General features: G+C 45.4%; 1 pseudogene across 1 annotated transcript; it reads left to right on the forward strand.

The window, feature by feature from the left end:
* LOC308338222 (aspartate aminotransferase, mitochondrial-like) lies at positions 1-27,185 on the forward strand (annotated as a pseudogene). The gene is made up of 4 exons: positions 1-189; positions 695-789; positions 1,037-1,263; positions 25,963-27,185. The product of its transcript is annotated as an aspartate aminotransferase, mitochondrial-like (transcript).
* The last annotated feature ends 627 nt before the right edge of the window (positions 27,186-27,812 follow it).

The raw sequence follows: 27,812 nt of genomic DNA on the forward strand, positions 1-27,812 counted from the left end.
ATGACGCAGCCCTGCCCAGCTGTGAGCAAAACTGCACCCCAGAAGCAAGGAAAGGAGGAAAGCCGGGCTGCACTGCCCCCACGGAGCGAGCGAGCACGTCGCTCTCCTCCGCTCTGGGGCGCGGGGGCGGGACTCCACCGCGTTTCACCCATTGCGTCTGCGCCCGCTCTCTTTCCGACCAATCAAAACGTGCGTTGGCGGCTTGGATGGGTTTGGTCTTCTTGGGAGCCGAGAGGAGGAAGCCACTTGTCTCCAGCAGCAACTTCTGGGAGGAAGGGAGCGTCTTGCTCAGTGGAGGTCAAGGTCAGGGGGTGCCCGGCTCCCGGCACACGGTAGGCAGTCAGCAAATAATGGACCCACCCAGCTGAGGAATGGGAGGTCTGCACTCGCCCCCGTCCCGTCCACAGGTCTCTCCCTCTTATCCCTGCAGTCACATTTTCTCAGCAGGAGGAACTGCCCCTCAGAACAATTCAGGGACTCAGAAACGGCCCTGCTGAGCTCAGCACGTTCCCTGAGGAGATCCGGCAGCTGGAGGCCCGACTACAGTGGCCTAATTGTGGGACACGGCCCATGACTTAAAAAAAAAAAAAAAGGTGTTGGAAAGAAAACCACAGGCCCAAAATGGCATCACCGAGGCCAGATCACCAAACGAGGACTTAACATCTAAGCGATCTGCAGTTTCACTCTCCCCCAGAAATGTAGTCTGAACGGGTCAGTTGGGAAATTTCTGATCAGCACCCATGAGGTGAATGTCCCGCGGGCCCTCTCGAACCCCCGAGGAAAGATGAGGTCATCCTCCTAAGAGGACCCTCTGCCCTTCCCCTAAGGAAAGGAGACCTCGCCTGGAAGAGTCAGTTATTTTCTTTAGCGAATAACTTCCTTGTTCTACTTCCTTCCTAGACAAACCTTCCATTTTCTACAGCTCCTCAGAGCTCCCCTCTACTTGCTAGATGGGATGCTGCCTATTGGTAAATCGTTTTTTTAAATAGAGCAAATCGATCTCCAGTTCCTTGGTTGAATTTTTGTTCTTTCACAGTGATTTCCACAGAGGTGCCTCAGGCCTTACTGAGATGGAGCCAGCGCCTGGACTTGGGCCTCCCGCCAGGGTGACACTGATGGACCAGGAGCCTGTTGCTGGGACAGGTAGGCTGCTTGGAGCACGGAGCGTGGGGCCCCAGGTTCCGAGGGCTCTAAAAGCCACTGCTGTGGGCAGCGCAGGCCTGAAACACGGTGCCCGAGATGGGAAAAGAAGCCCTCGGGCAGGTAGGCAGGCCGGTTGGCTTTGCGGGCTCTGGATGCCCACTTAGCCAGCTTTATAAGCACAGGCCAGCTCCGTTCTCAGAGTCCCTCCCCCTCCTGGGAGGGGCCGGTTGCATAGTCCAGAAGGGGTGGAGAGCCTTGAACCTGACCTCAGCCACCCTGAGGCACGGAGGAGCCCCAGCTGCACCAGCCAGGTAGATGCAGGTTTTCAGGGTGAGACCCCAAGGGCCTCATTCCCAGGAGGGCGGGCCCTGACTTCTTCCTTAAAATGGTCTCTGCCCACCCTTCTGATTTGCTTCTTATAACACGGAGCTATCCTGCCGTCCTAGATGGACGGGAAATTTGGCTTCCCATACTCTGTCCTGCATCCTTTCCACAAGGACAATCTCACCTATCACCCCTCGTTTCTTCTATCATCCTACCTCTTCCTGTCCCGCCACCACCTGACTGAGTGGGCACGGGGGTGTGCCAAACCCTTTGCAGGCCTGGGGATACAAAGTCCCATCCTGCCAGGGACTCCTGCTGGCATTCAGGGAAAAGCCCCCATGGCATCACGAGGACCCCACTTAAATTTTGTGACTGTGGCAAGAGGGAAGGACAGCAGAACAAACAGTATGCCCCCAGGGAGGTGGGGTGGGGAGACCTTTTGTCGGGGAGTCAGGGAGTCGGGACCTGAAAGGTTGAGCTGATTTCCCCAAAGATAGGTGGGCCTCATTCTGGGAAGAAGGGAAAAATGCGCTGGGGTCCGGGCTGTGAGGAGCATGCTGATTTGGAGGAAGAGCGCAGCTGAGCCGCCCTGGGTTTGCTGAAGTCTCAGGGCTCAAGGTGAGCTGGGGAGGGGCTGGTGTCTCCACATGCTGACCCTCTGTCCCCCCTCTGTCCCTGAATTTGGGGAAGCGTGGCACACTTTCCTCTCAGCCTCCTCCTGCCTCCTCCTCTGGGATAATTAATTAATAGGTCCCTCCCTCCTAGATCCGGCCTCCCAGGCACCTGTCCTGCTAGTCCTTGCTTTGACTCTCAAGCATGACCTGCCTTCCCATTTTGCCTGGGGCGGGAAGGAAAAAAAAAAAAAAAAAACGGAGTTGAGATCAGCAGCTATAGGAATGAGAAAGCAGCCCTCTCAGGAATCCTAGCAAACAAGTGAAACAAAGGCAGGAAGGATGTTTTAAAGGAAAATCCTCACACAGGAAGTAGGGAGACAAAAATAAAAAAAGGGAAAGGGAAAAGCAAACCAACATAGGTCACCTGTGAAAACCACTAAGTTAATGAAATACAGGATGTGACAAAATGAATCAGAAAAAGCTGGGGAAGTGATCAGTAAACCCTTAAGTAAATTAAATAAATTTAATATACTTAAGTAATTAAGTAAGCACTTCAATAGCAGTCACAGTGTAAGACCTTTTCTAAGCACGAAACATATTAAATCATTAAAGCCTCACGGAAACCCTATGTGTTGAGTACTCTTATAATCCCCATTTTACAGATGGGGAGACCAAGGCACAGAGAAGCAAAGGTAGTGAAGTAGGGAAGAATGCAGTGGATAGGAATTAGTGGCCTGCATGTGTTGTAACAGAAGTTCACAAAGAGTAAGTTTCCTTGAGGGGGTTGGGAGAATTCTTGCTTCGCGTTCTTCCCGTTCTCACCTGAGAGGGTCGCATTATATGGAGAGTCATGCCTGCTGAAGTCCAAGTTTGGGACTCAGACATGGCCTGAGTACACGGCAGTCTTTTTACATGACAGCCAAAATGAGTCCTGGGGGAGAAAAAGACCTACCCATACAGAAAACTGGTCCTAAGAGAGGGGAGGGCAGGCAGACCGCCTTCTTCTAAGACTAGAGATGGAGTGAATGGCTGTGCTTAGCTTCCAGATCTGTCTCCCGCTGCAGCCCCGTGAACTCATTCAGGCCTGAATCTCATTTCAAACAGATGATGAGAGTAATGGCGGCTAAATACAGAGCCGTTTCACAAAACCCTTGGGTGTGTAGTTTCTGGGCCAGTGTATAGGTGTATAGCGCTAAAAGGAAGTGAAGGATTCTTTCCCACTTGTTCAAGGAACATTCTACAACTCAGAAACCCCCCAACCAACCCCTCAACCCTGAGGTTTCAATATCTCAGTGCCTTGTGTGTGGGCTCCAGGGTGTCTGAGGGAAAGAGAACCGGGAGAACAATGGCGCCCACAGGAGGGCAGAGAGGAGCCGACAGCAGCCTGGCGGTGCCCAGCAGGAGTGTGGCCTAGCCCCCAGGGCACACAGCATGGTGTTCAGAAGGGGCAGCAAGTCCCCACCAGAACCCTGGTACCCAAAAAAGCTTCTCTAGTATCTGGAAGCAACAATGGGGCTTGGTTGCAACTGACGTGTCTAGCAAAGCTGTAGCCACACAGAAGAAATGTAAACAAGAGGAATAATCTTATTCACAAGTAAATGTAGGAAGAAACCCCAAAGAATCCTTGGGGAAAGAGATCTGTGGCAGGGCGCCTGGGTGGCTCAGTGCGTTAAGCCTCTGCCTTTGGGTCAGGTCATGATCCCAGGGTACTGGGACCCTCTGCTCAGCGGGGAGCCTGCTCCCCTCACCCCCCGCCACCTGCTTGTGATCTCTGTCTGTCAAATAAATAAATAAAATCGTAAAAAAAAAAAAAAAAAGATCTGTGGCAAGAGCAGTAAGTACATGTGACCTTAAAAAAACACAAATTCAACTAGTCTTATGGAGAAATATTTGAGTTGCTTTCATTTCAACTTCAACTTCAGGCAGAATCTGTGTTTTAAAAGAAAAACGTGTTCACAAATAATAAATTTTTCTAAGACAAGATATTTTAAGTGATGATGACATCAACCCAAAGGAGAGTTCGTGTTTAAAAAAAAAATTAGTGTCTTAGAAATCCGTGTTCATTTTTGTTTCCTTAAAGCTTTGCTAATTACTGTTGAATCTTTTCTGTTTTCTGTTGTTTGGGATAGTGGTAGTGTTTCTGTGGACAAAATCCAAGACTCGAGAGTACAAAAAGAAAGCTCATGGCATTTAGGTCAAGATCTGCTGCTCACCTCTCCCCTCCCACCCACCCCCCACCCCCCACCCCCCACCCCTCCGCACACCCCTGGTTTTGATTCATTGTGGTCTTGGAGGCATGACCTTATCTATTAATCTCAGTGACATTCTGGGTTCTGAAAGGGCAAAACTCTGAATGGCAAATAGTAAGATGAAAGTATTGAATCTCTTTAGTCCGTCTGGATCCTAGAGCACTTTATTTTCAAGGGCAGATAGTCTGTACAACTAACCCTCAGGGTGATCACTCCCGTTATAGCTAATGCAACAAATACTATTCAACTTTCACAAAATAAGAATTTTATACTGTCTGGCTTGTTCTTAATTCTTCCCTAAGGGCCTATTTGGTTTAGCATCAAATATAAGATTAAGAGCCTCTAAATTTTAGCTGAACAGCCACTCAAGGGATTTAGATGATCTCTTTACACAACAGAGAGTTAGTGTGTAGCTGACACCTCCCGCTCGGGGAGCACAGGCTTACACATACGATACACCTCAATTTCCCAAGGTTGGTTGCTTATTTGAAAGCAAAATGGAGAACACTATTACTCTGCCCTCAAAAAATCAACTCTCTTAGTTGCGGAAAACTTGGGGCCAAATAAATCTCTATCAATTTTTTTTTTAAAGATTTTATTTATTTGTCAGAGAAAGAGAGCAACAGGCAGGGGGAGAAGCAGACTCCCCACTGAGCAGGGAGCCTGATGCGGGACTTGATGCGAGGACTCCGGGATCATGACTTGAGCTGAAAGCAGATGCTTAACCGACTGAGCCACCCAGGCATCCCAAGTCTTTGTCGATTTATAACGAATAAAGCAAAAGAAGAGAACAAATTTTATACTGACTATATAATCACATAAAAATATGTGTGTGTATCTACACATGTGTGTATTTGCATAAATCTTAAATCTGCATGGCATAAAGGAAATGGGGAATTAATAGTGCGACAGGAATTCAGACTTTGGTCTTTTAAGACTGATTCTGGTGCTCCTTGCTTTACCCTGGGCTGTAACCCAAACGGGGATAGAAACTTACAGGCCAGAGGAGAAAAAAACATGCAGGGTAGTAGCTCTCAATCCCACCAGCTGGCCAATAAATAAATATTTTTTGTATAAGTAGTGAATCATAACATGTGCTTTTTTTGTGTATTTGGACTTAAGACTGTTTAAGTGATTTTAAAGAGATAGCAAGGATAAAGAAACAGAGAAGGCGAAAGGCAATAATAAAGATAAAAGGAATGAAAAGAAATCTCCCTCTCTCTTTTCTCTCCCTCTCTCTCTCTTTAGAACAGCTTTTCTCCAGACATTCTAGAACCATATAAAGAGCTGAAAAACTCCAAAAGCCTCACTGTGAAGTTACAAAGCAGAGGAGAGCTTTGGAAATGGGAATGGGAATGGAGGAAGGGAACGGGGAAGGTTCAGGAAGGCAGAACAACACCAGTTGGCCAGACCTGGCTCAGCTGAAAATGCTTTTGTGCCACCGTGTCCCAGCAGAGTGGAGTCATTCTCCTAGATTATTTGCAGGTGAGAGGAAATACATTTTTTTAATATCTGACTGTATTACCTTTGCAAGGCAAATGCAAATATTTGTATGCATAAACACATTTGAATGACGGCAATTGATGGTTACATTTTCCAGAATTAATTATTTCCATGTTCATAACGCTTGAGTGCCTATCCAGTTGCGGGGTGGAGGGAGAGAGAGAGCCCCCCCACCAGGTTGTACGCAGCTCCTTCATTCACGAGGAGCGAACGGGTTTGGAGATCCCATATGGTCTACATACGCCCAGCTTACGTAAGGTTGTATTTTTAAATGTGAGGGTATGACTAAGCCTTCAAAAACTACTTAGACTGCCTTACATGGCTTCAATTCTCCAAAGTCGTGCATTTTCTGCAAATGGAAGTCAGGGAGTAACCTTTGCTACACCTTCATTTCCTCGCACAGGGACCCCCCCCCCCCCCCCGCCTTCCGCTCAGAGGACCTCTCGCCCTGGTAAGAAATGCTAATGGTATGGCAACAGCAACCAAATAAAAGATTAGGAGCTGCTAGGGAAAGACTATTACTCATAACTCGGTATACATCCTGTCAGCTATCCTGCCCTGATGAACAGTATGTGACGGGAAACAAGGAAGTGATAAAAGACCTCCCAACCCCATCTCCTTGAAGGGAAGGCGGAGCGTCGAGTGACAGCATACCGGGCACCTTGCCACACACACTAAAGAGCGGGGGCCAGGCTCATCTGTCACTCAGACCACTGCAGACAACCTCTGAGCCCTATAAAGTATGGGTATAAAAGGGTTTGACATTCAGGTCTAAGTAGTTAAGTCAAGAGTATAAAGGGTCCAAAAAGAATGTCTCGTCCCAAACCAAAATATTGATTAAGGGCAAGGGGAGAAGCATAATCGGGCAAGTGAAAGGGTGGCTTTGCCTAGGAAATACATTTTTTATCCCTTCTCTTTTTTCCAGTTTGTAAATCACGTGATCTAATCCATGCGCCATGATCGAAACAAAATTTTCACATCTCTGAGTGTGTCTGTGGATAGTCAATAGCTTAGTTTTTGAATAGCAGACCCAGAATTGCAGGTGTCCTGGTGGCCTTGACATTGAAGTTCTCACCCAATGAAGGGATTCCTGTAACACTCTGGAGAATGACCCAGATCCTGTTAGTCCTTGAAAATTGCCGGTTTTATGGACAAATCGTGACCTAACTGGACACCCATTCTGTTTTCAAGTAGTTCTAATTACTAGAAAAGCTCTGATGTGATAAGATGGGGTGAGGTATTGGATACTTTTCAAAGTTTGCATGTCCCTCACCAACTTTCCATGTGCATGGAGTGATGTGATCGGGAGCTTGTTTTGACCCAGGGACAAGGAGAGAAGAGAATAAAGACCACACAGTTTCCTACCAAGCCCTTAGGCCTGGTTGGAGCTCCAAAGGAGATAAGGATTAAGAGCCAGAAATTGAAGGACTCCTTGCGAGAACTTGCTGCTGTAGAAGCCGGGGACCAACTGCGGTCGACAGAGAGCCCTTCCCTGCGCTTTTCTGTGGAGCCCAGCTCTGCAGCGCCCCCCCCCCCCCCCGGGATGGACAGCGGGGGTAGTAGAAGGGGAAGGAGAGAGGCATCTGTGACTCAGTCAGCTAGAGCAAGAATGTGGCTCCTTCAAGTGCCTGGGTGGGCAGCTCTCCTGGACCAGCGAGAGGCAAAATACAAAGTGAAGAACGTGACAGATGCCTCTGGGGTATGCTGTGGACAAGCTGGTTATGGGAAAGTCCCCGAAGTACTGCGGTTGCGAGGAGGCAGGAGGGAGGTCTTGGTGCAGGGAGCCAGGATAGTGTGGGCAGGATCAGTTGCCTGTGTTACTGACACTGACGCGTCTCCAGGCTGCTGAGCCTCGGCAACATTTGGGCCACATTTATGCCGAGTCACAATCCCTTCTGTTGCAACAGGCGCTGATTAAATTACTCGTCATTTCCCCAGACTGGGGGGCTCCAATGTGTGACCGACTCTGCCAGCATTGTTTTTTTGTTTCTTTTTAAAAACACAAATTGCTCTTGTCCATAGAAATGATTGGTGACTCCTATTTTCTCACAATAGAAAACATATTTGAATCTTCAGGGCTCTGAGCCGTGAGGAGTATCGCAATGGGGCTAAAAATGGTCCCTTAAAGGAAGAGCGGCCATATCCTATGTCAGCCAAACCAGGACACTTTCGAGGGTGAAAGACGGTGTTATTAGTTATTGTGCCGGAACAAGAGACAGTAACAGGGACGGTTAGGATCAAGTGGGCCACACAGATCCCCTACCTTAAGGTGCCTGGTATGACTAAAGCTAGTGGCCATACTTGTGTTTTTCAAACAGCTCAGAATGCGGCCTAAGTAGCACTGAGCCACCTTGAAGCCTACCTCCGCTGACACCAGCCCTCCCTGACAATAATGGGGTGGGGGTGGGGTGCAGTGCAGATTCTTCCAGAAACCGCAAAGCGTTATACAGATATTTCTTACAGGTTTTCTTGAAAGGGGGGGTTCAGTGGTTTCAAGGAGTGCATTATGCACACCGCTGAGCCTCCAAAAATTGTTCTTCCCCTTTCTGGCTCACCAGTCCCCACTGCAAAGGCTTCCTGCTACCCCCATCATGTCCTTCCTCCCGCCACCCAGTTATCTCACCGCTATTCTCCACTGTCTCTTTTCCCTCTCCCCCCTCACATCTGTCCTCTCCCGTCCTGCCCACTCCTCCCCACCATTGAACCCGGGCAGTGGGGGAAAGTGGGAGATTGTGAACACGCATGCATTAATTTGTTGTGTGTGTTCATCACGCCTTTTAGAGCCTCGTTAGGATAAAAATAAACATTTGTGTTAGGGAAAGAGGTGACCCCCATGTGGGACACGCTGGAGGACTGGAATTCAGATGGAAGAAAGAGTAACACAGGAACTGACGTTCGCTGAGCACCGGCCAAGGATGGGGGCTTGATTTGCACGGAGTGAAAATGGGCACTTCCAGCCTTGGTTTGCTGACACAGGAAGACCGTAGTTGCTGCATGTCGGGTGAGATAAACAATCCCATGGATATTTTCAACCGTGTCAGACAGTTCACCTGTGCCGAGGGCCAAAAGAGTTGCGTGGTCGGAGATTGAAGGGATCTGTGGCGATTACTTATTTTGAGATTGCTGCCAGTGTGTTGTAAGTTCTGCCCATGCCTCTTACCTAGAGCAGCACAGGGGCTGGGAAGGACCACTTAGAAACCTTGTGTCCTAGCATTAGATAGAGTGGATTTGGCCTTGACTCGTGGCCAAGGATCATAAGGTCCAAAAATGCCCTGCTGTCTTCTGAGGGCGGAGTGAAGGAGATTGATGGGTTGGTCAACTCAGCTGTTTGAGTAGGCAAATAATCCAGGAGCGTTTCCCATTGACCTCATCTGCTGAGCCCCTGCTGAAGAGAAGGCATCAAGTCTTGCCTTTGAACCCGTTCCGGGGGCCTCTAGCCTTCAGGAGAGGAGAAGCTGGAGGTGCTCTCCTCTTTCGATAGGCTTGAGAGGAGAGTGAGCAACCCCAAAACAAATTTCATTTGCCCAGGCCAAGGGAAGCCTACCTGGGAGCTGCCCCAGATGCGAGGGCCCCGGGATTGGCAAACCATCGCCAGCAGGCTTGCTGCCAGCTTTCGTAAAAACAAATTGACTGGGACGCAGCCACACCCTCTCTTTGGTGTCTCATCCGTGGCAGAAGTGAGTAGCCATGACAGACTGTGTAACCCACAAAGCCTCATACATTTACTACTTGGCCTTTCACAGGAAGCATTTGCGGATGGCTGGGGAGGGTCTTCAGAAATGCTCCCAGGAGGGAGAAGAGTCAGACTTCAACCGTTTTAGAGCGAATAACCATCTGAACACTGCCCACTGCTGCTTCTTGCTCCCCCTGTATCAGCCTGACAGGGTCCGAAATGTCTGTGGCAGAAGAAGTGGCGCGGACCCAGCCCTCCCTTCCCATCACGAGGGGTCAGACCTCAGCAGCCCGGGCTTAGGTGTGTGTGCGGGAGAATCAGACAGCATGAGATTTTTACTGAGTCACATTTGAAATTTTGCTTATTATGGAGGCCTGGACACTATAAATGACTAAACTTGAGAACGTGCTGGTGAAAAGTAAATGTGTTTTTCATTCAGAGGTAAGGAAGGTACTTCTACCACTGAGCAAATACACAGGAGCAGTGGGAGACAAAAAATAAACTTTGCTTTAAACGAACACCCCAAGGGTCCAGCCCGTTTCATTAGTTTGCTGGTTGCACATACATGTCTTCAGGGAGGAAAGCCAGACTCAAGATGGAACTCTCCCACTGTTTATATGATACCGGGCGGTGGTTCAACCTTTCTAGAATTCAGTTTTCTCATCTATAACGTGAGGATTGGACCAGCTCTGGATAAGTCTGTCCCATACTGGTAATCTGTGATCCCAGATCTTGGTGGACAGCCATAGAGACAGATCACATGTCTTTAGGACTGTGTACAATGGAGCTCGTAGCCTGTGGGTAACGGGCATCTAACAATGGGGCAGTGGTGCACAGTGTGTCCCCACCCTCGCCTCTAAGATCATCCTTGAGCCCTTCCTGACTACAAGAGCCTCTCCCGTTATGTGGGACGAAAGGAGCTGGGGTACAGAGGCCTTTGTGTAAGGCTTTATGTTTATCTGGCTGTGTTTGCCGTCTGCTATAGCTGTAATGTCTGAGGCTAAAATTCCCTTAAATGTCCTGGCTCTTGTGCCCCTTGTCGTCTCTCGAAAATTCCTAAAAACTCTTAAATAGGGTCTGAGGCTTGCAGTCCTTTAGCAGTATTCCCCTATGGCAACACGGGAGCGCCGCTGGGGTGGTGGTGTGGTGTAGGGGCAGGGGAGGCATTTATAATGCTGTGATTAGGTCTCAGTCTGTTAGGGAGAGGGAGCTGGAGGGGGTGGGGCGGGTGGTCGAGGCTTGGATAAAGTAGTTTCCCTTTGGGCAGTCTTTGTTAAGGAGAACAAAATGCTCTGGGTGCATTCAAAATGCCCTGCCAGACACACACACGGGATTTTTCTTCAGTCTTCACAGGAGAACTTGGCAGAGCTCCTGGAGGTCAAATTCATGAAAGTGTAGGGGGCCCAGTCTCGGGGGGTAGTTTCTAACTCTCAAAGTAAACTGTGACTCTTGCTACCCACCCACCCGTCTCTCTCCAGTGTGAGGGACAGCTGTTGGCTCAGGACCTCCGTTCTCTGACGGATCCAAGAAGAGTTGTTGATCTTTGCTTCGCTCAGCCTTTTTCTTGGAAGGACAGGAGTGATGCGTTGCCTGCTCTTCCCATGTCTGACCAGAAACCAGAAGTCTTCTCACTAATATAGCAAAACTATATGAAATCATGGAGAGGCTACAGTTTTTGTCCAACAAAATGGCCATTTCACTGGCTCAACCACACTCAAGCAGATGAAGAAAATTCATAGAGTGCAGGGAAACTGGTAAATGTGAGATTTGGGGTGTGTTGTTACCGGGCCTCCTGAAAGGGCTTTAAAGACCTATTATGATGCTTTGGGTTACAATACCGTTTTGGAAACCCAGTTATGTAAATCTCTAAAGCAATTTTCTGAGTACTGTTTCATAGGGAATTCTTACTCCAAGTCCTTCAAGCAATAGCTGACACATATTTTATTTTAAAATTATAATCACTTTTAGCACTTTATGCTTTACAGAGATTTTCACATACATTTTCTCAAAGGTGGGTTGAATCTCCAAGGTGGGTATCTTTGTCCCAAGAACTTCAAAATTTCCTCGTGGCCGTGGGACCAGGAGAGGGCCACTCTATTCTATGACAGATACTTGTGGAGGACATGCATTTGCAAACCTAAATTCATGGACGCCAGGAATGGAACCATTTCCTTAACTAAAGTAATTCCGATTTGGGATTCCCATTCTGAGGGGAGCAGCAGCAAATTCTGTTTCTGTGGTTACCAGTGTCCCTCTCTCCTCTCTAAGACACCAAGAGCCTGGAAGACCTGAATGGTACTCAGAAGGGAGAAGGACCACCTGTGTTTTGAGCCCATCCTGAGTGTTGCCGAGCACACAATTCTCTGAGCCCGTGACCCCCACACGGGAGTACACTCTCAACTCAAGCAGCTGCTTCTTGCTTTCCCATGAAGCACAGGTGTCTCGTTTTGCCAACATGGGTTCCCCCAGTGGGACTGCCAAAGTGAGCGTGTGGGTCTCCGATGTATCTGTACCTCATGATCTCACTACAGAAAGAAGAGGAAGGAAGGTAGGAAGGAAGGAAAAAAGAAAACAACAGAAAGAGTTTCTCCCCTCCCCGGACACAGAATACATTGAATCCAGTGAGTTCCAACTTTTGTAAAAGGCCGGTGGTGATGTTGCCCTCCATGAGCTTCCGCTTTCTGCCCTGTCAGAAGCCCCTACAGCGAGGGCCAGCGTCCAGGAGTTATGAACACTACAGGGAAACAGGAAGAAGAAACGCATTTTATCTTTTCAGCGAATTATCCTGCCACGCATCTATCAGTTAAGAAACCAAAACCTTAAAAAAAAAAAAAAAGAAAAGAAACCAAAACCTTACCCACAATAATTTCTTAATTTGATTCGAGGTAGTTTAACTCCTGAAAACTCTTTCCTTCATTTCCCAGATTTGCATACTAATGACAGAAGTCACGTGATGGAATGACACTGTACAAGTGAGTCCGCGGGGTGACACCGAGTAACGCTCAGAGGAAGATCAGTTTCCTCCAAGCAAAACCACCCAAGGACAATCACTTTACAACATGGGATTCAAGACAGCGGGAAGAATGGAGTAAATACTGCCTTGAAATTAAGACAGAGCCGCACGCAAAGAGTTTTAACAAGGCGGTGACACAATTAGCTTGATAAAAAGAAGACTCTGAGGTAGCTTCTGACAGAAAGTTAGAAGGCTGAGCACAGAGAAGAAGGAAATGGAGTAGGGAATGAAGAGGAAGGAAGAAAGCCTTACATGTAACTCAGTTACCGTGTTAAAGAAATTATATTGTGCTTTGTCATTGCGTGTTTATCTATAGGAGTTGAAAATGTTTTCTTAGTCGAGAGAGTGGCGTGCCTAGATGGAGGATACTTTTCCTTTCTTAAACTATACTTCAAATACCTGGAGTGTCATTGCAAAGTTCTCTACCACCTATCACAATCAGTCATTAATGGTCAATATCCCAGCGTCCTCTAAGACGTAGGGATGTCTATGTTTTGGGTTCCTGTTGTAGACCTACCTTTTCTTTTTGTGCCTTCATTTCTGTATTTGGCAGGCATTCGTTAGTATAATTATTAAATTATTCGATAGCCCAGAAATTCAGTGAAGCATGCGAGTCTCATTTTATATTTCCACTGGAGAACAGCCTCTGAATTCTTGCCACTGGACATGACAAAAATCCAGTCAAAGCAAAAATCTATCTTAGAATGCTTTCAGGGTATCAGGGCAGATAGAAGAGGGGAATAAGGGTGAGGCAATTCACTTAAGACAATGATTTCAATCATTCAAGCAGTAGGGAAAGGTCCTGTGAAGTGTTAGATTTTCTTGAGTAAGCCAGCAAGGGTGTGCGCACGTGCGCACGCAAACACACACACACACACACACACACACACACACACACACACATATGCTTACAAAAGACCAGTTCTATTTCTGGAAAAAATAAGGCAGACAAGATAATCAGATAAATCTCTTTAAGTATAACTCATCTAAAAATCCTAGATGTATATTTATATAAACATATATGTAAAGATATATAGGTGATAGATAACCACATGACTTAGCTGGTAGAAGTAAGGAAACTCTCTAGTGTCCAGAAATGGCAGGAAATCTTGAATCCATGGGGCATGCACTGGCACTGGAGTTTTCTCTAGGGATATCTTGTTGCCCTGGTGACAGAGAGCCTGAAATTTAACAGACCACATATGGGTGTTGGGAGACAAACCCTAGAGCCTGAACTTTGCAAGGGATCACATCTGAGACCCCGTCCGTAAAACTGTACCTCCAGGAGTGGCATGCTCAATTTGGACAGAGAACTTCCTTTGGAGAGGAAGAGAGTGAGCAGAACTGCCTAAATTTTGGTTTTGGTGCAATGTGACTAGAGGAAGGTGGGAAAAAACTCTTTATGAAAATTTCTAACCTCAAGACCATACTAACAAGTATTTAAGACCAGAATTTCTACTCTCTGTGTGGTCTGAAAAACCATAAGTTTACATTTAACATGGTCCTGAGTTGGTAGGACCCTTAAGGGAATAGTGTTCTCCGACCGCTGGTAGAACCTTCACCCTCTAAAGCCAGACCTCCATCCCACAGATGAGGCTGTTAACAAGGAGGATTCAGCAGGAACAGGAAACTGTAGAGTCAGATATGCAAAGATGATGGATATTGGAACTGTCAAAGAATATAAAATAAGTATGTTTAGTATGCTTAAAGGGAGAAAAAGGCAAATTGAAAGAATGACAGTGTAATAAGAGATTATGAAAATCAACCAGATGGACGTGAAAAAGAACCAAATGAATACGTCAAGATGAAAACCTGGAAATTGGAAACTTAATGACTGGATACATAGTTGATTATGGGAAATAGAGCTGGTGACATTTCCCAGATGACAGCAGAAACAAACATGGAAATGGAAAATCTGAGCGACTAAACGATGTGGACAGTGGATCAAAACTGGCCAATGTTAAAATACATCTACTGCTTCCTAAAGGAGAAACCAGAGAGGGGAGGAAAGAATAATTTGGAAAGATAGTAATTGGGAATTTTCTAGGACTGATGGAAAAACCATGTCTTGGGGTTCTGAAAACCCAGCCAATCCCAAGCAGAGTAAATAAAAAGAAATTCAACACTAACATATATAATAAAATTGCAGAACACTACAGATAAAGAAAGACTGTCTTGAAAGTAGCCAGAGGGAAAGGATAGATTGCCCATTAATTGGCTGACTACATACCTTATCATTTAAACCAGGATACTTCTGAGAAGGAAGGGGGGATGCTAACCAAACAGGAGACCAGGGAAACAGGCATAATCTGGGTCTGCAACAGACAGAGGAGAGTGTCTGATCACCAAATCTGTAAAAGAATAACAATTTAATTGACAGCAAGGACAAGGAGAGTCAGGCAGACACTGGATAATATTTTCAAAGTACTGAAAAAATTATTCAATTAGAATTGCATATCAGTAAAATCTCTTTTAATAATAAGGGTTGGGACGCCTGGGTGACTCAGTCCGTTAAGCGTCTGCCTTTGGTTCGATCATGATCCCAGTGTCCTGGGTTTGAGCCCCTTGTTGGGATCCTTGTTTCAGTGGGGAGTCCGCTTCTCCCTCTCCCTCTGCCCCTCCACTCTGCTTGTGTGCATTCTCTCTCTTAATAAATAAAATCTTTTTTAAAAATAATAAAGGTCAAAAAAAGACATGTTTAGATAAGCAAAAATGGAGAAGTCACAATCAGCAGACCCTCTCAAAAGCAAATTCCTTGTAAGAGAAGGAAAATGAGCCCAGAAAGAGTCTGATATGCAAAAAGTCAACGAAGAAAATTGAAATTCACATTGACGATAAAGTAATAATAATAATAATGCCTAACGTATAAGGCTACAAAAATTAAGACAGATCTAAATTTCTGTGCAAAAATAGCAAAGAAGTCCAGAAGGGAGGTAGCTTTTTTAAAAAGCTAATTAAGACTCTTAACGCTTTTGGAGGAGAGTAAAGGTATTGATTAATTTTATATTTTGTTAAATGAAATATCCATGTTATATTTTCTGGGTCAGTACTAAAAAATAGAAGCAAAGTATTACTTAGAAAATACAAGAAAGACAATGTTAAGGTATGGAATAAAAATGTAATCCGAAGGAAGTTAAGAAAAGCATAAAAGGAAGATAAACTTAGGAGGATTGGGCGGAGGGTGGGTGGGGGAGAACAATTAGAAAGTATGAAATAATAAGTGCATTAATTATAAGTAGACTAATATCTCCAGTCCGAGGATGAAGATAGACCAGATTTTTTTTAGAAATGCAGCTACAGAACTGCCTGGGTGGCTCAGTCGGCTAAACGTCTAGCTGTTGATTTCAGCTCAGGTCATGATTTTGGGGTCATGAGATTGAGCTTTGTCAAGCCTTATGCTTAGCAGGGAGTCTGCTTGAGATTATCTCTCTCTCTCTGCCCCTCCCCCTGCTTGCACACGCTCTGTCTCAAATACATATTTTTTTTTTCTTAAGAAAGAAATACAGCTACATTCTGTTTACAAGAAACAACACTTCAAAGCACAGTAAGGTTGAATAAAAAAAAAAAAAACGGGGGAAGGTAATATGAGGCAAATTCTACAAAGATGAAAGTAGGGTGGCCATTTTAATCTTAAATGAAAGAAACTTTAAAGCAAAAAACATGAATGACAATAAAGAAGATCACTACATATTGATAAAAATTTCAACTCTACCAGGGAATTATAGCAATTCTAAATTTGTCTAGGTTAAATAAAATTAGCCTCAAAGTATCTAAAGCAAAATTTGGAAGAATTACAAGAAGAAATTTACATATTAAATTTACATGCCATGATAGCGGGAAATCCCGGTACTACCTCTTTAGCAATGGGCAGATCAAGCAGGCAAGAAAAAGTAAGCTTGATTAGAAGGTCATTATATTTAAAAATCATGTTTGGAGCCATAAAGCTACTATCAACAAATAATTTTTAAAATCGACTTCATATAGGGGTGTCTGGATGGCTCAGTCGGTTAAGCGTCTGACTCTTAGTTTCCACGCAAGTCGTGATCTCAGGGTGGTGAGATTGAACCCCATATCAGGCTCTGTGCTCCATGCTGGGTCAGCTTAAGGTTCTCCCTCTCCTTTTGCCCCCTCCTTCTCCTTTCTCTCTCTCTTAAAAAAAGAAAATCTCCTTCATATAGATGGCAATGTCTGACCACAGGACTATTAAAGGAGCCACCAATACTAACAAGGTAATTCGGCACTGCATCCCTCAAAGTATCTGAACTGGGGAAATAATAATAAATAATCAGCAGGTCGAAAGAAGTCTCAATTTTTTAGAAACTAGAATTGCAAAGTAAGGTAAATGCTGCATACCATTGCAGTTAAAGCTATACTTAGGAAAGGGTGGGGGAGCTTTAAATGCTTCCATTTTCAAAAAGAAGGAAATATATGAGCATCCAGTTTAAGAAAGTAAACTAGTGCCAGGAAAAAAAAAAGCCAAATAATGCAGAAGAAGGGAAATACTACTCCTTTTCTGTTACTTTACAGTTTTCACTTAACGCCATTGTTCCCAGTTTTCGTTTCTTTCTTTTATTGGTCTGATCATAGGGCTATGCATTCCATTTTCATCTTGTTAATTTAGAAGTCTTACCATCATGTGCCATTCGAATAATGACTTGGCTTTTCCCCGACTGAGTGCGTCTGTTGCCCTATTATTTCAAAGCTATTTCTCCCACCAAGACCCACTCTTTCCCTACTCATTCCTCTTGCTGATTTCCTCACGTTTTGCTCACAGCCTAATGGAATGAAATCTTTAGAATTCTTTCGCTTTCCCTTTTTCTCTTTCTTACAGGCATCTCTTGCCCCCTACTTAAAGCCTGGAATGTTTTCACTTCCTCTTGTACTCTTAATTCTGAGGCTTTGCCAAAATAGTTGTACATAGAATTTTACTTAACAATTGTTTCTGTGTTTGTCTGTCTTCGGGGTCCACATGCAAGGTTTACATTACACATTATATTCTTATCCATTAATATTTAATGATATATTTCTAAAACCAATGCATTATTCATCTCTGACTGTTTTCTCCTTTCCCCTTCCTCATCTTGAAGTCTCTGTTCCGGTTCACTGGTCTCTGGAAAGGGCTTTTTCTCAGGTATTTGCCTCAGATGGGGGCATTCTGTGATTTATTCTCTGAATTAGTGCGTGTCCTTGAGTATTTTCTGCTCCCTTTAACAGGTAAACAATAGCAAAAGCCTAGTATAGGATTCTGGGGGGTTCTTTCAATCTCCTCTAGCTTCCAGTGTTGCAAATAAGAAGTCCAGCGACAGTTAAAAAAGTAAAAGACTAGGAACTTGTTTTAGAAGCATGTGTTTGCTTCATCAATCTAACTGAAAACTGAACATTTTTTACTCTGCAAACTTGTCTTTCTTTGGCTTAGGAAAATTTTCTCCTGATTTAAAATTATTTCTTCTACCTCATACGTTCTTTCTTCTTTTACAATGTCTATTATTCAAGGGGTGCCTGGTGGCTCAGTGGGTTCAAAAGCCTCTGCCTTCAGCTCGGGTCCTGATCTCAAGGTCCTGGGATCGAGCCCTGCACTGGGCTCGCTGCTCAGCAGGGAGCCTGCTTCCTCTTCTCTCTCCTTGCCTCTCTGCCTACTTGTGATCTCTGTCAAATAAATAAATACAATCTTAAAAAAACAAAAACAATGTCTATCATTCAAACAGATGGTATCCTGCATCCGTTTCCCAAATTTTCACCTTGTAACCTTGTGATTTCCAGCTCGTGGCATGTTTTATGGTGTGATTTCTGGATGTTAGGTCACTAACACAAACTAACACAAATCTCATCAGCAGTCACCATCAACCCATTCATGCACTGAATTGGTAAGGTTTTCATTTGTTATTCCATAGTTTTGTCCCTAAGGAATTCTTTTAATTTTTTATTTTTATTTTTATTTTTTTTAAGGAACCCATTTGTCTGATCCAGCAAGGCTCTTGCATTGGGTGTGAAATGTGGTTGTTGACTCTGTCCTCTTTGGCTTCTGGTCATCTTTAGGTCCTTGATTTTTTTTTTTTTTAACTCCATTGGCCAATTGGAGTTCAAGCCTATTTATTTTAGAGCTGCTCTAAAAGGGTCTCATTCCCATGAGCCTAGTACAGAGGCAGACATTCCTCCCCGAGGCACCTAGGAAGCAGCCCTGCTCTCAGGTCACCCTGGGCTCTCCCAGCACCCATGACTGGGAAGACTTGTGCAAACTTTTATGTTTTTATTTTTACAAGCTCAAGTAGGATACGGTGGACACCCTACCCCTGGGGTCTACATCTTGACTGATGAGCCCAATCTCTTTCTCCGAGCTCACCCAGCTCCGCACTACTTCCTAAGCAAGGGAAGTTTCAGGGAAAGGGAGTCTCCACTGAGAGTCCGAGGCCTCATTTACACCCATGCTAGATCCTGGCTCTTGAGAGGCCCATATTTTGGATTTGGAACTAGACAGAAGGGGAATCTCATTTAGAGTGCCATATTCTGAAAATCCTCTGCCCAGGGTTTTCTTCTATAAAATGAGAAAATTTAGGGGCTCTTTCACCTCCAAAAATCTATAAATCAGAGCTTAAATAAAAAGCATTCATGACTATGATCATTTAACGGGAATAGAGTTTGCATAAAAGAAACACTTCGGGGCAAAAAAAATTTTTTTTAAATTTATTTATTTTAGAGAAAGAAGAGAGCATGAGCAGGCGGCAGGGCAGAGGGGGAGAGAGAGGGAATCCTCGAGCAGACTCCCCGCTGGGCATAAAGCCCTCTGGCTCCATCCCAGGACCCTGAGATCACTACCTGAGCCAAAATCAAGTTGGTAGGATGCTGTTCCAACTGGGCCACCCAGACGCTGCTTTTTGAGTAGTTTCTGAGTGGTAATGCCTTTATGAAAACCCAGCTAATCTGGTAACAGGAGATCTCGCTTGGAACTCTATGGCAAGATCCTCTGAATTTTCAAATCTGCTAATTCTGATCCTTTATAGAACAGAAAATGTTTTTTTTTTCCATAACCTAGAATAGTGTTTCTCAAACTTTTCCTGCCCCCACAAATGGCCTGGCATTGTTACAATGTGGGTTCTGATTGAGTAAGTCGGGGTGGGGGAAGGGATGGCCAGAGAGTGAGTCTGTATTTCTTACTAGTGGGTTTGCCCATGCTGCTTGCCCTTAGCTCACATTTCAGCAGTAAGGCCTGGAATATTTGTAGGGGTGAGTAGACCTCTGGTGGCCATAGGAGAAACGTGCCATCATTTTGCCAGGCAGCTGAAAGTTCTTTTTCTGGGAATGTTAAAAAAACATTCCCCCCAAAAGCCAGCAATCGATGTATCTCTGACCCGAAACAGGCAAAGCCAACATAGTTTATTAACTTGGACACCGTTAATCAGGAAATTTGGTGTCATCTCGAGCAGACTACATTGCCAAGGATAAGCAAAGAAGACATGTGTTTATTAAGTGGGAAAGCAAATATATTTTATCTTAAATAGAAACCAACCTGGCAGTAGCCTTTACAAACAAAGCATGAATGAACTCCAAGTGATTAGTCTTTATTTTATTAAAATTTAAAAAATTCTTTAAGGCTTTTCATTTAAATCTCTTATCCCCATCAAGGGTGGCCATAAATTACATTTCTTAAGAAACAGTCACTGATTCAGGCCCATTTCTGAAGCAGAATAGCCTACTCTTTAATTAAGAAAAATGAGGGTAGTTTCCTAATAGTTTTAAATTTTTCAGTCTTTTGGCTTCTTTCAAGTCTGTGCTTCTCAAACAGAAAATAAAAAGTGTCATGCCACTTGACTATTGTCAGTGTTTCAAATTAAACGAAGAATCTATGTACATTTGAAAGGTATTCAATTCTGGAAACTATTTTTCCTATTGTGTTTCTTCCCCTTAGCTACAAATATGTTTCTTATTTTGAATGTCAATACATCTATTTCCTGGCTTTGCCATGAACAGATAAATGTTCCAGAAATCATCCTTTTTTTTTTGAGATAACAAAATTAGTATCAGGTTAGGAAGGAAGATAAACATTCTACACCAAGAATGCACTTATTCTCAAACTTGAAGCCCATCTAATTGAAACAAACTTGTGTATTGGTATCGGTATGAACTTGAGAGTGGCAGAAATCTCTGTCCTCCTAAGCAGCTCCTGGAAAATGGTTCATTGGCTCATGGAAATATTCTTGACTTTAGTCATGCATGCCCCAGTGTCCTTGCATTTGGACACTAAATAAGACCCCAAAGCAGGTCTGTTTCCTTTGCTGGCTTCCAAAGTACCCATTTATGTGATGAGAGTTACACAGATCTTATATACTGAGAGAAGTTATGTAAGTTTATTTAAACCTCTAGTGAGTCAGCTTCCTAACAACATCTGGAGTCATTACTGCTACTGACCCAGACTTGGCAGTTATTGAGGTTTGGTGAAAAGTGCAGGTAAATGGTTAATTACAAATATTTTTTCTATTTTTAGAGTCTCCAAGATCACACAAAATTTTATATGCATCCCTGACTCAGGGATCGACATGTGGTTCATGTGTACAACCAGACCTCTTCTGGTAATGGCCTTGATAACCATTCGTTACTAAATGAAAGGAAAAACTCTCTTCCTCTGCTCTACACTCACACCACTTCTGACCCCAGGTGTGTGTGTGGGTTTTCTCACCTTGACCAATCCACTGACACCAACTGGGTGTCCTACAATTCAGCTCAGCTCTGAGACTGTGTGGGGTCCCCACGGGTAAGGGCTCAGCTTCACAGGACAACCACACTTCAGACTCCAATTGTCGGTGCTGGTGCCCAGGTCATTCACCCTTCCTTCTGATTTGGCTACAACCAATTGGGGGTTCCAGTGACCCCCACCTCAGGTTCAGTAATTTACTATTATGTCTTGTAGAGCTCAGGGAAACACTTACTTACATGTACCAGTTTGTTATATAATAAATAATATGATAAAAGACACAAATGAAGAGAGACAGAGGATGTTCTAAAAGGACCCCAAGCACAGGAGTTTCTGTCCCCATGGGGTTACGACCTGTGACCCTCCCTGCACGTGAATATATTTACCAACTCAGGTGCTCCTGGAACACTTCAGGGATTTTTATGGAGACTTCATCATGTAGGTATGATTAGTTATTAACTTGTTTTCTGGCCCGTCTTCCCTCCCTTGAGAATGGGGAGTGGAAATGAAAGTTCCAGGCTTCCGATCACAGTGTGATCTTTCTGGTGACCAGCCCCCACCCTGAAACTGTCCAGGACCACTCAGGCTCTCCTCATTTGAACCAGAGTCACTCCCACCACCCAGAAAGTTCCAAGTGCCAGGAATTGGGGTCAAAGGCCACTTTCCATGGTTTCAGTCCTGGTTCGTCAACCAAAGTCAGAAAGCAGATAGTCCTCCTTCTGATGTATCCTGAGAAGGTCAAGATAGCTTAAGGCCACATCACAGTGCCTACGTCACTCCCCTCACTTCTGTTCATCACACAGGCATTGTATCATCTCACATCATCCCAAGAAGAAGGGTGAGTACAGTATAGTAAGATATTGGGAGAGACCACATTCACCGAAATTTTATTACAGTATATTGTAATAATCGTATATTCTAAATATTATATAATTGTTCTTTTTTTTAATTGCTTGCCATTGTTAATCTCTTACTATGCCTACCTGATAAATTAAACTTTGTTACAGGCATGTGTTTATAGGAAAAAACATAGTATATATAGGGCTTGGTACCAGTCATGGTTGCAGACATCCACTGCGGGCCTCAGAATGTATCTTCCGTAGACAAGGCGAGGGTTTCGGGCAGGGGGGCTACTGTACTAAAATTCAAGACACAATTCAAGTACTTCTTCAGCATTTTAAAACCCAACTTAATCCTTTATTAAGATAAGTCTAATTTATTCCTCTTCTTGTCTTTCATTCTGTGGAGCTCTTCTATTAAGTGAGACAGAAAAACACAGGTAATAATCGAAGTGACCGTTCAAGCTATACGCCAACGCACACGCACACAGAAGGAGCGTATTTTCCCCGTATCTGTGTACCCGCTGTGACAACTATAGAAGTCATCTGAAAAACCAAAACACTTTAAGGGCTCCGTGATTTCAGAAGTAGAGTAAGAGATGCAAAAATGGAGGCAGCAGGGGCTACACCCAGGAGATCCTACCTCCCGGGTTGGAGTGGCTTCTGCCAGCTTGAAACATCTTGTACCCTCAATACTGAATACTTCACTTTGTGTTGTCACCTTTGCTTGTTTCTAAAATCCAGAAATAGGGGCGTCTGGGTGCCTCAGTTGGTGAAGCATCCAACTCTGGGTTTTGGCTCATGTCCTGATCTCAGGGTTGTGAGATCAAGCCCTGAGGTGAGGGTTGCACAGGGCATGGAACCTGCTTAAAGATTCTCTCTCTCTCTCCCTCCTCTGCCCCCCCTAAAATAAGTAATAAAATTTTAAAAATAAAACCCAGAAATATGCTTAAAATACAAGCGTAAGGGTACAGCAGGTATCAGTAATTAACACATGAGATGGAATTGATTCAGCCAGATTGCTTTCCTCCTACATGGGCAGAGCCCTGAAGGAGCAGAGTGTTCACGGGGGAGAAGGGAAGGAGAGATGAGTCTCCAGCCCAGAATTCTCTGCTGTCATTGCCTTCCTGGGGCAGGGGGGACCGGCCTCGGTCTAGGGGCTGGGATGGGGCTGAAGAATGAGGCATCTGTTGCTGGCAGTTGAGGTGCCGTGTGCAGACAGGTAAATACTGAAAGTCACGTTCCCAGAGGAATGCAAGGTCAGAGCCAAAGCAAACATTCTACCCGGGTCAGCAATCCCAGGGGCCAAATAACAAGTAGAAACTACAGTAAGGCGCCAAATGGGTTAGGAAAACAAACTAAACGGGGCGAACTGCCGAGCGAGAGTATCAGGCGCGACCCAAAGAGGCAACTATTTGAGGTCATGCTGACTGCATTTAGAAGAACTAAAATAGTTCCCAGCTAACACCATCACCAGCACACTTTCTTCTGTAGGGTTTCCCTAGATTGGCCTGGTGGAAGGCCCTGGAGAAGTCTGAAGCTTGCATTTCCAAGATGGAAGGTGGTGCCCATTGTCACAGTGGATGGGTTACGAGCCTTGAGCCTTTGCCGGGATCCAGTGTTCAGGGCGAGTTGTTGTTGGGCGGGGTGGGGGAGGGGTGGTTGCTGGGTGTAGCAGGGATCTGTGGAGCATGGTGGGGATGTTTGCAGAAGGAAGGTGGAGACAGAAAGCTTGAAGGGCCCAAGTGGGCTTCTGGTTTCTGAAGTGTTGGGTCTTTAAGATTCTGGAGGAAACCCAGGCATCTTGCTTTGAGATGACCTTCTCTAGGGATGGAACAGCTCTCAGTTTATGACTCTTGACCCTCCACATACTGAAGGGTTTTCCAGAGAACTTTCTAGGTGTCACAGTCCTCCAGCTCCCAGGTACCTGTCCGATGTTAGGCCTGTTGTTGTAGAATGGATATTCTTGGGGAAGAGTTGGGGTTTGTTACAGCAAGTGCCACTGAGCTGAGATGTGTTGGCCTGGATGTATTAGTTATTTGGTTTCTGTAGAACTGTAGGAGCTTCCCTCATTGCCCTTTTATCAAGTTAATGTCCATTAGCTATTCATATAAGTCAAGCACAGTGATAAGGGCTCTTGCTGAATGCTTCCCACACTCAAAAGCAGACCCTCCCCAGCATCTGTGACCCCTTTCTCCCTTCCTAGAGAGCCCTAATTCTGTTCAGTTATCCCCCCACCTACCCAGCCATGTGCCCCAGGAGGAGTCACCCCACACTCAGCACAAGGCTGGCTCTGGTTTGTCTGAGGCTCCTGCCATTCCTTTTGACAATTTCTGCTTCAGGAAGGAGCAATGACCACATTTTGGCCAACAGAATCTGACGGGGAAGGGTGCCAGGGGTTCTGGGAATGTGTCCTCACTCCTAAGAGAGAGCCATGGAAAGAAACTTCTTTTCCGTAGTCTATGATGAACTTAAATCTCATTCCTGGAATCTTGCTGTTTGCCCGAGGTTGAAGCTTACACAAGGAGGGGTGTGGACTGAGAGAATCTCAGAGAAATGCAACCAGGGTTCCGATCTACCACCCTTTCTATGACATGCTACATCTCCTTACTGTTTAAGCTGGTTTAAGCAGGGGTTTTTGCTTATTGAAGTCAAATCAGCCTATTGATACAACCATAAAAGGCGGCCATGTTTTCCCCCATACTACTGTGGAGCAAACTGGAGCTTGAAGAGGTTAAGTAATGCTTCCAAAGTTATACGGCTCCTTACGTAGGGTCAGGATTTAAAGGTGACCTGAGTGCATTTGTCGAAACAGACAGGACATCTCTGGGGGATGGGCTGGACCTGAGTGTAGAGCTACCCATGAGCAGGGCACTTGTCCAAGCCCAGGCTGCAGGAGAAGGCGGGAGGCCTGGGGGTCTACAGGGAGCACAACCACTGTGACAGAGTGTAGATGGGAAATGGAAGGAAACCAGAAGTAAACCTCATCTATTTCAGAATGTTAGCTAGAAATTCATATGTAGAAAAAAGAAGCATTGTGTAACCTCTTTACCATCAAGATACACACACACACACACGCACACACACACACACACACAGAAGGGACTTGAGCTAATTCTTTTGTTACCACCCTGAAATTACGTAAGATTTTCTGGGCTCGTTTGAAAACTTAACTGTCACTTGTAATTTATTTCTTATTGGAAAATACTTTAAGAGTGCCCCCCCCATAACTCCCACGTATGAACTTTTGATAAAATATAATCATCCCTTCGTATTGAAGTGATTTTGTTGGTGCTGGTGGCAATTTGGACTCCTTCTCAAGCCAAGTACAATGCCTAGACCCTAGCAGGTGCTCAGTAAGTCACTGTTCAACAGAGGAAGGAAACTGATCACTGACTCTATTTGATGTCTATGTAGAACATAAACAGAAAGAAGTGAGTTTATTTTAACATGGTGCAGATGATAAAGGATATTTCTACAGTTGGAATTCCCTTCAACCAATATTGGCTGAAGAAGAAAGAAAAGTGCTTAAGGAACTTTAAGGCTGTTAGGAGCACAGAGGAGGTATCAGAACGTTGTCTGCCCAAGGCCGGTTTGGGGCCTGCTGTTCTCTGCTCCTTCATCATCATCAGGTGTCTATTCAGCAAATCTCACAGCACATGGTAGATACCCTGAGGTGTTCAGAAAGAGCTAGAACACACAGCTTCTGGGGGAAAGAAACACCACAATCACATTGACCTTGTAACATCAGATATGATCACGTCATTCTCCTGCTTAAAGACATCCCACTAGTGGCCCTCTGCTCTGCCCTGTAGATGCCCACTGCTTTCCTCCCCTCACCCCCCACCTGGCCCCCTGCAATGGCCCTGCCACATCCTAGTTGAATCCCGCTCAGGGTCGCCGCCACCTCCCACCCAGACTTTGCTACCGTGGCTTCCGCTAGAGCCAGCTCCTGGCAGACCCGTGTGGAGATGGGGCCCCAGATCCCACCCAGGTGTCTCCGAAGCCTTTAAGAGAGACACCAACAGTAAAAAGAGGCATCTGGGAGTTGGTGCCCGTTAGGATGATCATGGAAAGCTTTATGTGCTCCTCATATCCGGAAGGCAGAGGCCCAGATTACTGCAAAAAATTTGGGCAAAGAATACGTGCCCATTGAAGGACTTGTTGAATTTTGTTACGGCATATAAAAAACTGTCCCCGGGTGAGGACACTCTATCGCCATGTGTCGAACGTAGCCGTTATGTCACCCCACAGACCTTTCTGGAACTGGGGCCTGGAGGATTGGAGCTAATTTTCTTCAAAGATTTTTTAAGTTCAGCTAAGATGTCTTCCTGCCCAAACAGTCCTGCAGGAACCACACACCCATCTTCAGGGATGCTGGCATGGCGTGCAGCTGCATGGTTCTCGTTACTATGACCCCCAAGATGTGCAGCTTTGATGTCACAGGTGCTATGGAGGACATTTCCTAAATGCCACAGCAAAGTGTTCTTCTCCTGCAGGACTGTGCCCACAGTCCTGAGGGAGTGGACCCTCGCCCTGAGCAGCAGAAGGAAATAGCAACAGTGGTGGAGAAAATCTCTTCACATTCTTTGACATGGTCAACCAAGGCTTTGCCAGTGGTGATGGTAACAAAGATGGTGGGCTGTAGGCCACCTCATCGACCAGGGCATTCATGTTGGTCTCCGCCAATCCTGTGCCAAGAACATGGGTGGGCATGTGGGAGACTTCACTGTGGTCTGCAGAGACACTGAAGCCAAAAGTGCGGAGTTACAGTTAAAGACCTTGATCCGTCCCGTATATTCCAGCCATCTAATCAATGGGGCATGGGTTGCCTCAACCATCCTGACCGGCCCTGACCTGCAAACCGATGGTGGCAGGAAGTCCGAGGCATGGCTGGCTGCATCATGGGCATGGGGACCCAGCTGGTGTCCACCCTCAAGGAGGGCGGCTCCTCTCACGGCTAGGAGCCTGTGACTGACCAGATGGTATGTTTTGTTTCCCAGCACTAAAGCTTCAGCCAGTGGAGGATGACCAAGGAGTTCGCCATCTGCATGACAAAGGACGGCCGCCTCTCTGTGGCTGGGGTCAACTCCAGCCACTTGGGCCACCTTGTCCGTGCCATTCACCAGGGTCTCCAGTAATTTCCCTGCTGAGAGGGAACAGACACAGCCTTCCTACCTACCGACCCCACTGCTGTGAGAGTCAGGCAGAGAAAGGAGCGTGGACGGTGGTGAGCAAGTCATTGCTTTCAACCATAGTCCCTAACACTCAACCGCTGACTGTGTTTCTCAGAAAAGAATGTGTAGTGAAATAGGACAGGGGCATCTGTGGCGGGTGTCCGAAACTTTGTGGCTCAAAACCCAAACTCTGGCTCATCCTTTAACTCTAACTGTTCCAAAAGAGTTTACATGTACAAGGAGACATAGTACCCCCCTCCAAAAGCAGTTGATCATGCCACTGCGATATTCCAGAAGCTTTGACTGCAGCCCCTTGGGGTGCTAGGGGTACCTCTGTAGATCCAGCTTGAGATTAGCGCCCATCGGATGCATTGTGGGAAGAGCTCGTTTGGCCAGGAGATCGTGTTTGTCCTCCCACGATCCCACAAGCTTATCAACAGCCCTTGTTACAGAGATCCTGCTGCCTGAAAACCAGCAGGTCTGCTTCCACTGCGGCAAGGAAAAGATGCTGTTTCCTGTCTTATTTATGAAAATAAAAGGGGGTGGGGCTCTTTTTTTTTTTTTTACCTCCAGGCATTTTAACGTCCCCCT

This window comes from Martes martes (genome assembly GCF_963455335.1).
Source record: "Martes martes genome assembly, chromosome: 2".
In the NCBI taxonomy this organism is placed as follows: domain Eukaryota; kingdom Metazoa; phylum Chordata; class Mammalia; order Carnivora; family Mustelidae; genus Martes; species Martes martes.